We start from the raw sequence: 14,424 nt of genomic DNA, 5'->3' as shown, positions 1-14,424 counted from the left end.
GAAACAACAGACACCAGCAACAGTAACAGAAGCCCATTTGCATCCTGTACTCGGCTGCTAAAAACAAGGGCAGCTGAAATTCTGCCTAATGCACAACACAGTGGAGGAGATGAAAGCTTCTCTCCAGCAGTGTGTCTGGTACTCAGCCTGTCTCAGATGAAGTGTAATGACGGATCTGGAGGATAGGAAGCCCAAGGTTGTTGTTTTTATTCAGGTGTTTCTGGACGGCACGATTCCGAAAAAGTCTCCTCTCTGTCTGTGTTTACACGGCTCATAATTGGCTTAATATCTGAGGTAATTTGTGCTGTAATGATGCAGGATCAGTCAGTGGGACGCGCGTTAGCCTCAAACCACAGTTATTTCCTGCTTCTCTCCGTATCATTGAGTGTTTGTGACCATCACCTCCTCTAAATGCTCTCAGTAACTCAAAGACAACCTGCGTCAATGGTGTGTGTGTTTGTGTGTGCATGTGTTTGGGGATATATGTGAGGGTGAATTATTGATGCAGTGTAAATCCAATCTGCTTCATGGCAGGTGCACCGTGTGCTGTTTGCTATGTGTGTGTGTTTATGTATGTATGTGTGTGTGAGGCATTGTCAGAGAGGAGGAAGGAGCTGTGCTGTAATTAAAAGGCAGCACAGTCTGCAGTCCTGCCCACACACGTTCAGCTATAGGCACACAGGCTATAGGCTCAGTGTAGTTTGCATACACACACGACCACCAGAGTTCGCACACACACACACACACACACACACACACACACACACATATACACACATAAAGTGATGCTACAGAGAAGGCTGAATGTTTCCTCCTCAGTCTCCTCTCCTTTCAGCCTCACTGTTGCAGTACAGTTTGTTTTTCTTCTTCTCTCCCTCCTTCTCTCACCCTCTGCCTCCCTCTCACTCTTTGTACTCTTCTCTCTCTCCCACAAACTCCACAATGTGCCACACTTGAGCTGCAGCAGTCTGTTATTGTGCAGCACGCAGACAAGCTGCTAGGAGCCGACTAGTGATATCATCCCATTGTCCCTGCGCTGTCACCTGCACCAGAGAGCATGGAGTCCGGGAAGAGAGGGGAGGAAAAGAGAGCTGTAAGGAGAAGGGAGTAGGAGAAAGGAGAAAGGAGGCCGGGGGTGAGGGAGGGTGAGGAGTCTTGAGAGGGATGCAGGACTGTGTGGTCATTCTCCAGTGGCAGCCAGTCTCACTCCCAACTTGTCAAATACCGACGCTTCGTCAGTGGCCCCTAGTGTCAGATACCGAGAAAGTAAGGCACCGTTTAGCGGTGGTATGAGATGCACCTGTGCAACTGTTGTAGTATAATGACATATCCTCATACAATGGTTCATATGATATCCTACAAACACTTACAACACCCAATGAGTGATGTTACCTGCTTAATGTGAAGTTACATTCTTGACCTAAAGTTGCAGAGGTCACATTTTGCCAAGTAAAGTTACTGTGGTTAGGTTTAGGAAGAGAAACATGATAAGGACGTACCTAAAATGACCCAAAGTTCAAACGGTTCCAAAGACCAGTCCCGGGGGAAAGTACCATGTTTTGTGACCCATCCAAAACTCCAACCCACCCCCTTAAAGGACCATTTCCTTCTGTGTTCCCATCAGTTTTGAGTTTATTTACTTTAGCGCACCGGTCACGTGATCTCGGCCTTTCCAAATACTTGGGTTACACACAAATTATTGGCCCATAATGACATGCAATATATAGATTTTGGTTCATCACTTTTCATGGGAAAACGTACAAACTCTGCTTAAGAATAAAGAGTGACAAAGTCCGCATAGGGCGGCGGGAGTGGAGATGCGTGGGCCAAACAAGCTTTGAACTTTCACCCCGGAGACAGCTGTTTGTGTCCTGTGGGAAACCAAAAGTCAATCATGTTATTATAATAAACGACATAGTGTGCTAGTATGTGTATCATACTGTGCTAGTGAGGTTTATCAATAGATGTATGTGACATGTCACATGATGTTACAATACAGTACGTTAGTAACAAATGTACTCATTTTAAGCCAAACCACAGCTATTTGACGAGTTGCAGGCAGGAAGCAACCTCTGAGGCTGAAAAACGAAGCCAATGCAGAAATGCCAAAAACTGCAGTTCCTCTAATGGCCACTTGAGGCTGGCTCCAGAAGTGAGTCAATCCCCACAGACCCTCATGTTAAAGTGCCGAACCTTACAGTAGAAATAAACATGTTTACAGCCTGGCAGACTGGTACAAAAGTCTCTATAGCTAATTTCAACATTCATGACAACTATACAGGGATGAATTTTTATACAACTCACCCACATTTTATCAAGGCTTAAAGTTATGCATAATTAAGGACGTGGCAGCTTAAGTGACAGGCTGTATGTGAGGTGTCACCACAGTCTATGAGTCAGATCCACCCCTTGCTCCTCCACGGCACCAACTTCTCATATGGTCATTTCTGGCTCCAAAAAAAGCAAGATGGTGAAGGCTGAAATCCTGAGCTTGAGGCTTCAAAACGGCAGTCTATAAACCAGTGCGTGGCTTCGTCCATTATTTTATACAGTCTGTGGTTGGAAGTGAGAATGTGTTGCCACTGGGCCACAGTGAAAAACACAAAAACTCTGCAAAAACACTTGTCTTCTGGGGCAAATAACAGAGAAGGCCAAGTAGTAATCATATACCCAACACTTGGGTTGAGGCCTGTATTTACCTTTATTTGAAACAGGGTTATGAGACAGGCCTGTATATCTACTAATTTTCCCCATCAACATCATACAGGTAATTTTCCCATCCCCTCAATGCCTTTTACCCAGCCTTTATTTGTTTGTCCCGGCTGTTCACCCGGCTGTTATTTGAGAATTTACAGTGCACACACGCACTAATACACACTCACACAGGGGATTCATGTTTCAATGATGTACTTGTATGCCAAACAGACACACAACTTCACACTGGCCACCGTACAAACACAAACATTTGCGGATTCATGTTGCAGGAGCGCATACATGCTTCTCCCTTCCCACTCACGCTCACATATATATATTGTTCAGTCCCCACGCACAGAACATCTAACTAGCCAACACCTCCACTGGCCTTCACTTCTGCTCCTCTCATTTGCTCCTTTGGCATACCTTCTTTTCTCTATATTTCACTCCGTCTCGGTCCCTGCCTCTGCATTTTTATCTCAGCACCTGCAGCAGCGTAGTGTGTGTGTGTGTGTGTGTGTGTGTGTGTGTGTGTGTGTGTGTGTGTGTGTGTGTGCACGCGCGCATCAGTCTGCCACAGACAGGCTGATTAAACCCTTCAGCGCTGTCTCCTTCACCACTGGCTCAGCACACCTCAACATAATGCCACGTCACTGACACTCCCATACCGCCAGCTGTCTGCGGCTCATTTCACTTCTATCACAAGTTATTTATTTTTTATGAAATATCTGTCAACTGTATGTGCGTTGAAGAAGTGAACAGTTGTTGTTATTTTTACTCTGCCTTTTTTTTTTTTTTTTTGCTGTTGACTCATTGAGCGCAATATGGATTTCACATCAGAGCAGGAGTAGGAGGCAAAAGATCAGATTGTCGGTTTTTGGACTCACTAGAAAGCAAATAATTTTGTCTCTGAGAAAAGCAAAGCGCTGAACATGAAGCATTTTCTGTGATGCAGGTGCTTCAAGGTGTTTCTCCTCGCTTTTGTTTTGCCATCTGTTTCATCTCGGTAGCTCTACCTCGTGTAGTTGTGTATTTAAGGTGACGCCTGTAGAAAGACGAGTCTTCATCACATTTCTGTGCTCATTCAGTGCACTGCAGGTTGGTATGCCTAGGCAAACCCAAGGCTAAAAGCTGCAAATTCAAAGACATGACAGCCTTCTTTGTCTCTGTCTCTATTTAATGTCCAGTATGTACTTGTTCAGCCTGTTGAATGTCAGTGCTCATGAATCCCCGACTTTTCCCACTCACCCACTCACTGTTATCAAAGGGTGCTGCTTGCACTGTACTGCCTGCTATGGTGAGTGATCGAGAGGCGATTGAATCAGACTCGTGTCAAGACCTTCACCAGCCAAGGCTAAGTCATAATGTGGAAACAACACAGACATTACAAAGAACTTGTGTCGTATTTTATTGCCCAGAGTGTTTAAACAACATGCTGAAAACAAAAAGCAAAGGAAAAGCTCATTTCTCAGATTATTCCAACACCACATGAATGCAGCACAAGGCTGGAGAGGTAACTGGGATGTCTGCTACTTCCCCTTAAAGAAAAACAAATCGATGGTCAGTGACATTTCGGTAACATCAGAATGACCTTACATAGCCCGCCTACATAGAAGTGAAACCCTGAATCAATGTGTTAAGATTAATATTTATCTTTATTGATGTAAACTTATACACAAAGTCTAGTTATGCAGTGAGGAGAAGTTTTGTGGGGTAGGCACTTGCTGTTGAAAGTATATAAAAGAGTGTCACAGAGAAACGGCACCATACTTTACAGAAAGTATTAAAACTCTTAAGGTTCAAAATGTTCAATACATTTACACGTATCATGTCAAAGGAACTGATACTGTGACAAGACTCGCTCCAATCATCACTACAGAGGATGAATCCTACTGACTTTGGGGATCCCTTGACCTTTCCTCTAGGTTGACATTTGTGGTTTCAAGTAAAATGTCTTTACAGCTGTCGGATGCATTGCCATAAAATGTGGTACACACGCATTTGTGTTCCCCTCAGGATGAATTGTAATAACTTTGGTGATCCTTGAGCCACTATCAGGTCAGACTTTCTGTTTGTCTAATGTCTAATACTTTGGTTTAGGACAGATTTAGGCAAAATTCATGATGTTCAGATCAGCCTGAGCTGTACTTTGTGTTTTGTGAAAATTAGCAAATGTAAAACTAAGGTGGCGAACATTCCCTGCATTCATGTGGTGTTGAAATGATCGGAAAAATGTGTTCCTGTTTTGGAAAATTCATGTGAACACCCCCCCTAAAGTCGGAACAACAACTCGAAAAGTTTTGGTACACAGCTGCCCAGTCTAGGCCAATGTCATGTAAGCCTATGCAGAAACACGGCAGATGAAAGTAAATGTTCATCTGATGGTAATAAAACTTTTAATAATTCACATATCATTTGTCAATTTTTGCTCCACATTGAATTTGTAATACAGTATAAAGTTGTAACCGTTAGTTGCTGTCCAGGTAGATTGACCATGACTAGTTATAAAAGTTATTTATTAGCATTAGTCAGGTAAAGCAGTATTGTGGTAGTTTTAGCGAATCAGCTGGTGCAGCAACAAGTCTGGGACAAAATCACTGTGTAATACACAGCTTCAAATGTTTATCAGTGTCGTTTCAAGCTTTGAGCAATAAAGAAACAACCCGCCTTATTTGCAACAGCCATGTTTTTTCCACATTTTGACTTTAAGCTTATGAGCCCACCAAAGTCAGAAGAATGACTTATCAACTCTGCCAATGGGGACCATTCGAGGAGCATGTGAATGCATGAATGGCTTTAGACTCTTACTCTTGTTTTGCACTGAATACCTGTCAGCACTACTGTGTCACTTCTGTTTGTGTGGATACTGTGTGTGTTCATAAGGTCTTAGGAGGCTCGGGTTGTGCTGAGGAGACAGGTGGTGTGAGAGCTGAACACACAGCGTGGGTGAGGATGAAGAAGAGAAGAAGAAGGAGGGATGAAGAAGAATCTCATTCCCCTCCTGCTGCCACAAACATGCACTTCAAAGATGACACAGGGGTCCCTCAGCTGTTGTTGTGGTTTGCTAATGAAAACTAATGAAATGTACATTAGTGATGACAGTCGAGCAGCAAACTCAAGTTTTGTTTTTGTCCCGTATTGACGGGTGGATGCTCTAGCACGGCGTTAAATGAAACTGACGTCCATCCATCCAGGCCATGGCTGGTGTGTAATGCGTCAGTGGGGCAGGTTGTTTGTGCTTATGGCTGCAGTGTTGCCAACAGTAATGAACAGCCCGGATGGCGCGCCCCGCACAGCATCGATCGCGCTCTCTCACACAGACGGCGGATGGAAATTGGTCCTGGTGGGGAAGCAAAGGAGGCGCACACATGCCTGCACCTTCTGTGGACACATATGGATGCAGGGATCAGCACACATGTACATACTGAGAGAGTGTGTGTCCGTGGGTGTGTGTCTGTGGCAGTGTGTGTTTATTGACGGGATGCTCACTGGACCGAGGATGATCTTCTTATTGGTGACAGTATGGAGCGTATAGAGGGGGAGACCTGCTCAGTGGGCCTTTCTCTCTGTGTGCTGCATAAAACTCTGGATCTCTTCCACCTCCCCTCACGTCCTCAGCTGGTGCTCTCTGTAGTTGGAGGAAAGCCCCACACACACACTGAACCAAACCAGGCGGTAGAGCTTCCTCTCCTGCTTCATTACCACATGAATGGTTGCCATATTGCCATATACTGTATGGCTATTGTTGGCAAGTCAGTCAAAGTCATTGGCTCGTACATGGTGAGCTAACAATAGCAAATGGAGGAGGGGTTCCTGTTTGAGTTGGCAACAAAAGCGTAATGGTGGTCTATCTTTAAAGCAAAACTGTGGTTCACTATAACTTTGGCTTCATTGGTTGCAGTTTTGGTCATTATTTTAATCTCGTATTTACTCATCAAGTTGATTGCTGAAATCTGGGAACACAACAACACTGATGATCAAAGGGGTTGGAAACAAGACAACACTTATCAAAACCACTTTATAGTTAAAACTCACAATGAGCACAGTGGAAATATCAATGATTATGCTTCATTGCACGGGGAAGCTGTGAAACCTAACAAACAGGAGGGCGGTAGACAATAGAAAACAATCCTAAAGAGACCTCGGGGAACAGCACAGTCAAACAAAAACAGCGTTGATAACAAGTGTATTTGTTGTAAAGTTCTTCTGAGATACAAAGCTTATGATGCTCACCGAGTGGGAAGAATAATATGGCTTATTACAACTTGAGTCATTAGTTTCCATTGACACTGATATCACTGTACTCACCAAAGTAATTACTGAGATCCGGGAACACAGCAGCGTTGCTACGAGTAGGTGCAACGGGGAAGCAAACACAAGCGTTCAGACAATCGTACAAGTTCTAAACAAGTCCCGAGTAGCTTATTTAAAGGAGATAATTTCCCAAACTGATCATTTTTAACATCCATCATAATTAGATTGATTTCCTGGTTTAAATTTGAGCTACTCTGCTTGCCATTGTTGTGCACTTTTTATGCAATGAGGGATTGTTAGCGAAGTAAGAAAGCACTTACTTTGGGTTTGTTGGGTTTATTACGTTATCATTAGACTTAGACCAGACCTCTGAACTGCCTCAGACATCTCAGATTTGTTGAGTGATTTGATTAGGTCAGGTGTTGGAGAAACAGCCGGCCAAGCAGACATCAAGAAAACGTATAAAGCATGGTCACATATGAGTGAAGGCGCGTAAGAAACCATCGTCTGCTAAGGCGATTTTGTTACCGAGTAAGGACAGTGCCTGATGTGACAGATACCGAAAGTAGCTTGCAAGCTAGTATTAGCTAGGTTGCTAATAAACACTGAGAGATATGATGTCACTGACATTCCATGACTGTCTCCCGACTCACTGCCAGCCAGGCAGCATCTCATGTGGGGTAGCTGGTATATTTCGTGGCCAGTATTATAAAATATCGGCTGGTTAGACACGGCAACAATCGATGTCATTCATTCATTTTCCGTAATCGCTTATCCTGTTATCCTGTATCCTGGGGGGGGGGTTGGAGCCTATCCCAGCTGACATTGGACATTGGGCGAGATGTGGGGTACACCCTGGACACTCACATTCATACCTATGGACAATTTAGAGTCACCAACTAACCTGCATGTCTTTGGACTGTGGGAGGAAGCTGGAGTACCTGGAGAAAACCCATGCTAACACAAGGAGAACATGCAAACGCACAGAAGTGCTCCCACACCTGGGGTTCGAACCCTCTTGCTGTGAGGCAACAATGCTTACCACTGCACCACTGTGCCACCACACATTTAACATAACATAAAAAAGAAAACATTACATTTTGATTGTTATGTCACTTGCTACTGATTGGTTAGAGCAAACAAAATAACCCCCCTCCTAACAAGAAATCTGCTTACATGAACACAGTGTCAGCCTAAATGAACAAAGTGAAACGAAATGACAATTTAGACACAATGACTCGAGCTAACAATAAAACCACAGCTGTAATAAACTGTTGTTTTTCTTGAACCGCAGAGCACTGAGTGTCAGTCTTTCCATTGTGCGTGCCAGATTTACTGTTTTCAGCAGATTATTAATGCAAAGTGACGGCACAACAATCAGGAGTAATCCAGGATTTTAAGATTGTTTCCTCATCAGCCAGAGTTACGATTTGTTTTTGTTTTCTCTTACAAATAACTTCAACTATGATGAGGGTTTGTTTTAAAAACGTGTGTCACCATTTGTCTTGTTTCCTTGTCTGACTCCTTCTTTGCAATGTTGCTGCTTGCCCAGATCTCGGCAATTAACTGAATGAGTGCAGAGTTATTGTTACTGATATGAATCATGGTCAAAACTACAAAAATAGGACCCACATGGAAAGAAAACAGGAATCACAGAAACAGTATCAATGCTGAAAACCGTTAGGAGAAAGAAAAAAAAGAGACCACTGCTGCTCTGGTCTCTGTTAAATTAAGACTATTGTGTGTTTCGGATTGTGTCACTAAGGGTCTTTCAGTTAAAAAGAAATACGATACAGGCCGCCACAGGTCCTTAACCTCAGGGACGGTCTGCTGCCTGTGTGTGGTAAATCTCTCCTATTCTACACTTTCTTTGTTTTTTTACTGCGCTCTCTCTGCCTCTGTCTCTCCCTCTGTCCTCTTCTTTTTCTCTCCATCATCCTCTCTGTTGTCTGTGAGCATGTTAACACTCCAGCCCTGTCAGTGAGCCTCATGGCTCCATGGTAACCAGTCACACCATTCTCTACCAGTGTGGCTTTGTGCATGTGTGTAGCCGAGGCTTCCTCAGTGTGTGTGTGTGTGTGTGTGTGGATGGGCGGGATCGGGGTCTTGTTTAGTTTCAAAAAGCTGAGGAGAGGTCGCGGCCGTCCCTGTGGGCCTCTTGCTGTAATTCATGTAAATTCCCTTAAGACCCCGACAGCTTTGTTTTCCTCAGTGTCAGATCAGATGCCCGTGTCATCGATGCAGCTTGACACATTTTTTTTTGTCTTATATGTGAAATTCCTTCACCTAGCTCCTTTGATACTTAACCAGATACCTTGATTTATCATGATACGCTTGCCACGTGATACCTCTGACACTAGACACCTCAGTGTTATTGTGCTGTAATGAGTTCAGAGCCAGAGTTAACAAGGCGAAAATTGATACAGACATGGACGAGGACAAGACCAAGTGATTGCCAGAGGACAGTGCTGCTCTGCGTTATTAGGGTTACTGTCACGGTTTATTACGCGATAGAAAACCACATTTAAACAATCACTGATTCGATTGCGACGTGAGCGCTCAAACAAGCGTTTAAAATTATCTTGTAGAAACAGGAATGCATCGGGAGCAAACTTAAGCAGGCTAAATCATCCATACTTGTCTTGAAGTATTTCACAAGTGTCCCCCCACCCTGCTTCGATAGCCTTGTGAACTCAGCCCCTCATTCTCTCCCTGAACCAATCATATTTCACTCCCATTCACATTTCTGAATAGGGGACTCGAAAGGAGCCCTTGCCACGAACACCCACTGATGCACACTCTCACACACACACACACACGGAGACAGCGTGCAGCTCTAGTTAGGAGGCCTTGGTCTAGACCGCAGCATGAACTTTGTTCTGCTAAAAGTTGCCATTGAAATATGCAGTTGCCATTGAAATATTGCTATTCTATTGGTGTCGTGACAAAGAGCAGGGAGGGCGCCGCTCCTATCTCAGTGTGAGTCTGAAGAAGCAATGGGCCGGCGGGGTTCGCCCAGTGTCTCAGCTCAACGGAGTCAGTGTGCAGAAATAATGCCCATTAGACTTGGTCAATCACGCCCCTTGCTCAATGAAATATGGCCCTTTCACTCATTTCATACCATAATGCATACACCTCGCCGCTATCCATCATCTCTCTGAAAGATGCCTGCCACTATGAATGCTTTTATTTATGATACAATTTTTTTAAATTAATGGCTTCTCATGCGGTGACGTTGGATGCTGAGAAAGCTCAACGTGCTGAGTTATGTTTGCACAGAAGACGACTGCAGCCGTTCATTAGTGAATTAGGCTGGAATTCCAGCGTAGAGGTCTTTTGACCACCAGAGAAGCCCTGACGGCCCGTAGGCTGACGGTTTCATCATGGTAAGTGGGTGGATATTATATACTTGCAGTCGCGTGCAACAATGACCATGTTGTGAAGCTATTGAGCACGTCCCTCTGGTGCAGACAGGATTCATATGCCTTTGTAGGATTATTAAGTGGCTATTCCCAAACCTGCGAGGAACACTGCACCAGGAAACAACAGAGCAGCAGCTGTAGAAGTACCCTGTGGGGTTTACTTGTAAACAAATAAAAGTTATGTTTTACATTCAGTGTTATGCAGCAAAACACAATGTGTGTGTTCTTGACTCAAGCTCAAACAAATGTGCTGAATGCATTTCCCTCCACATAAAACATTTGTAAAATCCAGTCACAGCTCAGTTGCCATAAGAAAATGTTTGCATTGTACATTTTTGCCCGAAACCTGCGCATGTGCCAGGTTGGACTAGACAAAGAAAAAGACCAAGCCAAACAAAACCAAACACCGTAATCAGTCTCCTGGCTAGAGCAGCTAATGGACAATTGATGCCAATGGTACGTCAATCTACTTTCCTACTGACTACCCGCTGCTTTCAACCCAGCAGGGAAGCAGGTCAGTTTTTTCCCCCATCTCACTGCCCCAGTCTTCCCAACACACCAGCATGGGATGAGATGTGCACCTGTATCACCCCACTGACCTGAACCAACATCACATTCTTCGTTCCACCTCCTCCCTATATTAAAGGTGTCACTACCTGGTGGTCCTCCTTTTTTCCTCTGTGCCACCTGCCACTTGTTGCATTTGCACGTTTCATGTGTATCATAACAACGTTTCCAAAGTGACAGTATAAGCTGACTTTGTCATCAGGAGGTGGAGGGGATGGTGGATGTTGTGTCACCTAGGCGAGACACTTGTCAAGCTGCAGACCACTGTTCGAGACAAACAAATAACAAAACCAGTTGTCTTCTGGCGACCCATCACCGCTTTTCCAAGTGGCGTGTGAGTCACTGAACCAGGGTGTATTTCACCGACCTGTTTGTGTTTTTGTGCCACCAAATGTGGGTGTTTAAAGCACATGATCTTTTCTTGGAGAACCATTGTGTCTGAGTGTGCAGTATTTTTCTGTTGCAGAGTTTTTGTTTTGGCTTTTTGCAGCACATTCCTGTTGCTCCATTTGTTTTGGATTTTTTGTATGTGGTTGTGAATTGGCATCGTTTTTGAAGCTGCAGCACGTTTCTCCTAATAGCAATGTTATTGGCTGCAGCACGTTTGCCCTTGGCGACCGCCGCAGTCGGGCCCCTCCAAAGGGTCATGAGGTAGATCTGAAGCATTGTATGGTGCTTCATGGGAGAGGAAAGATGAAAAACAAAAGGTTCTGCTGCACAAATCTTTTCTCAAATTGTTGCTTTTTTTGTTATTGACATGAAACCATAAGAGAAGAAATGTCTCTTTAGTTGAACTGCGAACAACTTGTAGACATCTGAAATGTGACAAGGGGCCCCAACTAGACAGGTCAGGAACCACTGCTTTAATATCTGTAGATTTTTTTTATGAGATCATGACATATATTTGTATTTAAAATCTTAATCTGAGGTTTAAAATAAGTGTAGTGGAGCAAAACTATCTCAAATTGTATACTTCAGTACAGTATTCAAGCAGCCTGAATGTACTCAGTTACCTCCCACCTCTGCCACTGAGAGGGGACAAAGGGTGAAAGAAAATGTTTTTTAGATACTGGAGTCTAAATCATTGTTCACTTTGATGGACAATGTGCTTTGAGGCAGATAATGTTACATTTTCTGTGCTTTTGTAATGAGAGGAGCATTATTTAGGGCCGGGCCCAGAGAATAGTGACTCTTTCAAAGGGATAGCTCCCACCATTGTTGCCCTCTGCAACCATAGCTAACGGACGTCAAAAGACCTTTTCCCAACATCTATTCTTTTAAAGCGGGTTGCAATAATACCAGTGAGGAGTCGGCAATAAATAAGCTTCCCCTCACTGAGTCAACTAGATTAGATTGCATGGGGACATCTGTTGAGTGTAGGTGAAGACTTTCTCCAGCTCTGTATGGGAAAGGAAGTCCTCAGGATGTGCCTTGAGGCTTTTTTTCCTTTTATTCGCGTAGCTTTAGTTGGTTTTACTCCACCTCCACCCTCTATTGAACATCCAGAGAGCCGCATTGACTCGAGCACAATCAGTGCAGCTGACAGTTATTCCAGTGTACACTGGGTGCCATTTGATTTAACATGCAATTACAGTGTCAATGTTGCTTTTATGCTCTGCCACATTCATATCGCAGGATGTTATGCTCTGTCATCTCCTCATCCTGCTGACAGTTGTGTCAGATACAGAACAAATAACTTGTTGAATATTTAATGCATCTGTACAAATGTGTTAAAAAAATAAAAAATAAAAAACAACCACCCGGTAACTTTGTAGATTCTGGTAGCTGTTCATGTGATACCAGGAAATGTTTAACCTCTATTGTGGAGAGACAAAAGGTTGTTTTAATCCCACTGTGAGAAGGGAGGGAGGGGGGGAGGGAGGGTCAGGGGAGGGACGCGGGAGGAGGGGAGGAGGGGTTGTGGGTGTGTTGTAGGGGGATGGCGTTGTGGGGGTGATTTTGTGAGGGAATCGGCTCGTCTCTCTTGACTGTCACTCAGTCACAGCAGACACATCGAGGAATACACAGCCACTGGGATTATGACAACTGAACTATGCTCTTGCAGGATGGATGCACACACTGAGGGGATTTAACACACACACGGACATAAAGGTGATGTATGCTCTCTTTGGTTAATGGGCATTTTAGGCCATGTAGTCACCTGTTGGGTAGAAAGTGCAGCTTGTGATGCTCTTAGTTTGCAGGTGATCAAACTCTTCAAGATGTTTTACACTACTGGATGTTTCTACTGGTGAACCAGTGAATCAATCTAATCACTAACAATTTTGACAACCAAGTAATCATTTAAGTTATTAATCAAGGAAAAATACAAAATATTTAAAGGTGCAAACCTCTCAAACATGAGGATTTGATGCTATTCCTTCTTTTATATCACTGTAAATTAAACATTTTGGGATTTTGGACTGTTGGTAATATAAAACTAGACATTTTGCAATGTTACCCTGACCTTTCAGAACTTGTGATGGCTGTTTTTAATGATAACTCTCATAACACATCTACATTTTACCACAGTACACTCCCGTTATATTCTTTCTGTTTATGCAACTACTGCTTTATGTCACTTTACTTTATGTTTTGTTGTATTTTATCCTTTATTTTAACTTGCGATACTTCATATCCTCATTTATAGATTCTCTTTTTGTTTCTACTCGTGTGATTTTAATATTATTTTCATTTTTTCATACAACGTCTTTCAAAGGCAACTGCTTTTGTAATTGTTGCACAATAAATGACTTTGAACTTTGAAAAATAATTGATAGAGCTGAAACAGTAAGTGGATTGTCAGAAAATTTAGTCACCAACTAACCTTTTCAGTCAGTTTTCAAGCAGAAATACCAAATGTACCATGGTTAAAGTTTCTCAGTTGTGAAAACTTTCTGCTTTTCTTCGTCGAATGCGTTAGCCAAGTGATTATATTTGAGTTATAGACTGTTGATAGTTAAAAACAAGACTTTTGAAGATTTTGAGCCTAATGAAGATGTTTTGGACATTTTTCACAATTCTTTGACATTTTATAAACCAAACACTGAATCAATAGGGAATATAATTGTCAGTTGCAGCCCTAGATGATTCCTAAAATCCCTAATAAAACAGCAAATCCAGTTTTCTACCTGTAGCCTGTGACATATTGACAGGTGAGGATGTTAAGATATTTCTTGCAGTGTGGTAAAAATTCCGGAGCATATGTCTTTTTTTGCAGTGAGACATCTATAAGAGCTTGTTTCCTCTGACAATCAGCTGTCTTATTAACATTTTCATGGAAAGTTTACACTTTTCCAGCACTTTCATATCAACACATCATCTTCATTCTGCTGGATCTCAGCTGGTCCTCAGCATAATGGCATAAGAGCACATCTCTGTCTCTGCGAGCAGTGTCCCCGTAATGTAAATTCATCATAGGGGAAGAGTGTGTTTCCGGCTCTAATTATTTCTCCCCTCTTTGGCGGTAATGATGCTTCATCGGGAG

General features: G+C 43.2%; 1 protein-coding gene across 18 annotated transcripts in view; it reads left to right on the top strand.

The window, feature by feature from the left end:
- Positions 1-14,424, top strand: part of LOC117262796 (neuronal cell adhesion molecule-like) — a 113,148-nt gene that overhangs the window by 28,201 nt on the left and 70,523 nt on the right. For 2 of the 18 annotated variants that reach the window (XM_078167756.1, XM_078167754.1), the window contains exon 1: positions 12,935-13,049. The exons of the other annotated variants lie outside the window; for them this stretch is intronic. The gene's annotated coding sequence lies outside the window, so the exon portion shown is untranslated. Of the gene's footprint in view, positions 1-12,934; positions 13,050-14,424 lie in introns of those variants that run through there. 18 annotated transcript variants of the gene reach the window in all.

The sequence above is a fragment of the Epinephelus lanceolatus genome, chromosome 5 (assembly GCF_041903045.1).
Source record: "Epinephelus lanceolatus isolate andai-2023 chromosome 5, ASM4190304v1, whole genome shotgun sequence".
NCBI classification, from domain to species: Eukaryota; Metazoa; Chordata; class Actinopteri; order Perciformes; family Serranidae; genus Epinephelus; species Epinephelus lanceolatus.
Note: the sequence above shows the minus strand (reverse complement) of the source record. Positions and strands in the feature narration are given on the sequence as shown.